General features: G+C 55.4%; 1 long non-coding RNA gene across 1 annotated transcript; it reads right to left on the reverse strand.

Moving 5' to 3' along the window:
* Window positions 1-247: 247 nt before the first annotated feature.
* On the reverse strand, window positions 248-1,651 carry LOC135320215 (uncharacterized). Its single transcript, XR_010379459.1, has 3 exons — window positions 1,363-1,651; window positions 647-775; window positions 248-456 (listed from the first exon to the last, which is right to left on the reverse strand). It is a non-coding gene; the product is annotated as an uncharacterized LOC135320215 (long non-coding RNA).
* Window positions 1,652-5,002: the final 3,351 nt, after the last annotated feature.

Here is a 5,002-nt window from a genome sequence, read left to right on the forward strand (position 1 = left end):
TAGTACTACTTTAGTATCTGAATCCCAGACCTCCACTCCCTCCAATCTAAGGAGAAAAGAAAGTAAATAAGCAGATTCTGTAGCTGAAAAAACACTCAGACACAGAACAGTAGTTCAGTTTGATTTTCTGCAGTAACAAACATTTAATCATCTCCCTTCCCCAGCAACAAGGAAACAAAACAAATGGGCCCTGAGCACCCATGGGCCCATATAGGCCAAAAAGAAAAAGCAGACTCCAAGAATAAAGTGGTATCTACTGCGGGAATCAATGCCTTGGGAAAGGAAGCACTGCCTGGCATGGGACACAAGGTTGGGCTTCAGCCCCCTTTTCCTGGCAGAGACTTAGGGGGAAACAGGGGTCCAAAGCGCTGCATGTTCTGCACCACCAGGGAAAGCTGGTCAAGAAAGGAAGTGAAGGAAAGTCCAAGGAGGCGAGTATCTCGAGCAGTCCATCTCCTAAAAGTGAGGGGAGAGGAAAATCAAGCTGGCAGTGAGAACTCTTGCCGAGACCCAGTCCAGCCCACCCTCCCTTTAGACCCCACACTGAGCGGTTTCGCATCTCCATTAAAACAGTCCCCGGTCTGAGGTGGGCTCTTAGCGTATCCCGCACCCCCACCCCCAGCCCAGGGGCCCTTCTAGAACTGACACGACCAGGAAGCTGCCTATCACTGCCAGTTCCTTCCGAATGGCATGCAGATGAGGTTCCACACGAGGAGCCAGGGACCTGCGGGCCACCTCTGCCTCTATGGGAGACAGGAACGGCACTCTCATGGTGCTGCAAAAGTGGTTAAGGTTCCATCTGTCAACAACAGACCAGTCATCTGCCTGTGCCTCTGGTCTCGAGCCTCCAGGCCTGCTTTCCCCCCAGGCAGCCCTCAGACCGCTCACAGCCCCCCACCCCCACCCCCTGTGCCCAGTCACAGGAGGCCCCGGGGGCCTGTTCATCTCCTCAGTCCAACCACGGCCCCGCCACTGTCTCCCCAGCCCAGTCTCCTCCTACCCCCTCCGGCCTTCTTCTCTGCCTCTTGCATCCTCAGGCCGTCCCCCACCCCCAACACACACTCACTCTCTCTCTCTCTCTCTCTCTCTCTTTCTCTCTCTCTCTCTCTCTCTCACACACACACACACACACACACACGCACACGCACACGCACACGCACACGCACACGCACACGCACACACACACACGCCTGCGCGCGCGCGAGCGCTGCTCTGACCTCTGACCTTCCTCCTGATGTCCGGCCTTTCCCTTCTAGCTGCTACCAATCCCTACTTGCGCCCCTTCCTGAACAGCCTCACCCCTCGTGCTCCCCCGGCCCACTCCACACTCCTTGGCCACAGTCCGTTCCTCCTAAAAGATACAATTGATGAACTAGGATCCTTGGCCGTCTGGCGGCAGGCGCGGGTTCTCCGCCTCGCCCTCTCCCGAGAGGTGCAGCACCAGCACCACCGCCTCCGCGCACACCACGCTGACCAGCAGGGCCACCAGGAACACCCCGCTCATAAGGATTTCCGCGGCCACCATGGCCTCCAGCACCGCCCGCCGCTCCGCCCGCGCCGTCGTGTGGGGCCTGCATGGCTGCCGCGCCGTCCCCCTCAGACACCCGACGCGGAGACACCGCTCTCCCCGCCCACTGCTGGCCGACTGAGGCTCCTCGCGAAGCTCCGCCCCTTCGTGCGCAAAGATACCCAGTGCGCCTGCGCAAACTCACCTCAGGCGCGCCTCCTGGCGTGTGATTGGTTGCCGCCCAGCCCGCCCCACCGCCCACGGGCCGCCCCGGAGACCCCGTCGGCTCGGCGGCGCTGGAGAGGCTGCGCTCCCTCACGAAGCCCCGCTCCCGAGCACTGCGCGCTCCCCCGAGTGCGCCTGCGCAAACACAGCTTCGCGAGGAAGCCGAGGGGTGTGGGCGGGGGTACATGTCAAACGCGCGTCAGTGAAGTGGTTTAGAAAATAAAATAAAATAAATTCTAGTAATGGCCGCATTGAACACTGCTCCCAGATTTCTGGCAACTTAACACTCAGCTCCCCAGAGCCCGCATGAGGCAGCTCCCGCTCAGCACTGCTGGTCGGGTCCCTTCCCCTCCTCGCACATCTCCAGACAGTCCTTTCGTTAAACGCCCCTCGGTTCAACACTTTTAATCTTCCTGCCGGTGCCCCGACTAGCACTCCAAGGGTAGATGCGGGCATCTGAGCATTACTTGGGGCACCTCGTGTATCAGTCAGGGCTCATTTGCAGATACCTCAAACCTGTCCGGCGGGTTTTACCCAGGGAATCGAACACCGAACCAGGCGCTGGCTTTACACGGGGAATTGAACACACAGAACCAGGTGCTTACAGAATCATTTAAAGAGCGCCAAGAATGGAATGTAGGCTGAGCTCTGGGGACGACCCAGAGCGCCACAGAACTGACCTCTCAAGGGAGCTGGTACCCAGGCCACAAGGAAGGAGGAGAATCGGCAAGCTGCTGACCCCACCCGTGGTTCTGGGAACCCCTGCCTCTGGCGATGGTCCAAGTCCCAGGACGTTGGCTGGCTTCCAGAGCCACACTGCGGCGGCTAGACCCGCACGGGCCACAAGGCAGGAAGCCTTGGACCCAGGGGCGTGCTGCCGAACCTCTAACAATGGGCTCCCCAGAGGCTTCACGGACCTCCGTGGTGTACACACTCCCACCGCGGCCGATTTCGGGCTACCAACGTGACGTCACCGAATGCCGAGCTGCAAAGAGATGCCACCCGTCGGCTGTCCGAGGTGGCGAAGCGCACCACTGCTCTCACCCTGCCTCTCACCCCACACAGACACTCTGATGCTCACACGGAAACCCACGTCTCCGTGACTCCCGGCAAGAGCACCCGGAAGCAGATTTCCGTCTCACGTGGCCTTCCAGACCACATGTGAGTGCGACGAGCTGGCCAAACTTGACCGCATCCAGAATGCCAGTTCCAAAAGGGCCCAGGGAGGTGCAGCTTTTATTTCTCCAACGTGTGCAGCAGAAGGAGGCTCACCACACGAAGGCTGGACCAGAAGCTGAGGGGCCAGGCCACAGAATCCACCACAGTGCTCCCTTTGACTCCTCCACATCTATACCTCTGCTTTTAATACGTAGTAACAGCAAACACTCACTACGTTCCAGATGCTGTTTCAAGGGCTTTAACGTGTGTTAATCCATCATGCAAGCTTTCCGACAACAATGCCAAAGTCAGTCTCCTGTCTACCACGATGCGTCTCTCCTCCAAACAAACACAAACACACCCACTGTCTCCCCGACACCAGCGGCTCACAGTCTTACCCTTCTCAGTGGGGCGCGCCTGCCACCTCTAGTTCATTCATCGTATCGTGGGGACAGCCTATAGGCCGTGGATTGAACTATGAAGTTAACTTCCACCAACTCATCCGCTATAAAACAGCAGAGGGAAGTTAGGGAGAGGAGGAGGAGACCGGCTAACGCAAACTTTTATAACGTATGAAACAAGAAATAAAATGGGCACAAGCATTACAGTCCTCGTTTCTGCAATTAGGCATGAGGCCAGAGGTGGTATTTTTCCATTTTTGCCGTGGACTATCCATTCCCTTGTACCTATTGCCCTCAGCCAGCATCCAGCTGATCAGCATGGGGTGCGCCAAGCCGTCATTCCTGAGGGGCTGAGCCCTTGCGGGTCCCGTCCAGAAGGACTTGCCCCCACCTTCCGCCAAATGTTACTGTCCTACGTAGTGGTACTAGGAGGGACTCCCCCAAATTCTCTGGGTCCCAGGCACGCCTTTCCCCAGCCCTGCTCCGTAGCAGCAGGGCTCTCCTCTTGATCATCAGGCTCCGTCACCCCAGCCAACACCACGACCCCCTGGCTCGTTGGTTCAGTAGCGCACGGAGCCCCAGATGGCCAGGGAAATGCCTCAGATCTAGGTCTGTGGAGCCTCTGTGTGCAGACTGCGATGGTGACTAGGTCTTGAGTAGGTCCATGGACGGTAGCGTGCCGTGCTGGAAGCCATGGCGGGAGGGAGGGCAGGTCCATACACAGAAAAGGAGTCTATTCCAGAGAGAAACACTTGCCGCCCCCTTGCATGAGGAAGGGGTCTAATATAAGCAAACTTCTTCCAGGTAGCTGGCTGATTTCTTTGAGGGATGACTCCATATATGGGACTCTACTTTTGGTAGGTTGGGCACGCAGTAGTAATAGTACCCAGGTCAGCCTTGCTGAGGTGAAGACCATGTTGTTGAGTCCATGCATAGCTTCCACTTGTGTCCTCCACGTCCTCTTTTTTCACGAGCCCACCAAACAAGAATTGGGCAGCTGGGAAAAGGAGGTGACTGACGTCCACAGAACAGATCATCTTATCTACCTGACTATTGAAAGACTCCCCTGCGGTGGCTACTGCTTGGTGAGCATTCCCAAGGGATGCACATTTCCTCACTCTGTGGGCCCATTCCTGGAAATCCAGTTGTACGTCTCTTTCCCAGCCCACCTTGCTGTCAATTTTCCGGTCCTCTTCCTTCAAAGTCCTGACCATTTTAACAAGCTATCACATACTCCTCAATGACCACAGTAGGTACACACTTTTATCCACCTCCTTCCAGGCAGAGTGAACAACAAGATGCACTCCTTGAACTTGTGCCCATAGAGAGAACTGTGAAAATGTGTTGAATGTGGCTTAAGCGGTCAGCCCGAACTGACTAACACACACAACACACGCAAATAAACACACACACACACACACACACACACATTTTGCCTTTCAATCATACTTAAGTGTACAACTGATTAGCATCAATTATACTCACAAGGTGGTGTAACCACCACAACTATCTGTTTCCAAAACCTTTTTATCACCTCAAACAGAAGCTCTTTAGCCATTAAGCAATAACTTTTTATTAGCATAGTCCCCAGCTCCTGGTAGCTTCTAATCTGCTTTCTCTCTATGAATTTGCCTATTTTATATATTTTATATAAGTGGAGTCATACAATATTTGGTCTTTTGTGCCTGGTCTTTTACTGTCTCTATAGTTT

The sequence above is a fragment of the Camelus dromedarius genome, chromosome X, assembly GCF_036321535.1.
Source record: "Camelus dromedarius isolate mCamDro1 chromosome X, mCamDro1.pat, whole genome shotgun sequence".
Taxonomy (NCBI): domain Eukaryota; kingdom Metazoa; phylum Chordata; class Mammalia; order Artiodactyla; family Camelidae; genus Camelus; species Camelus dromedarius.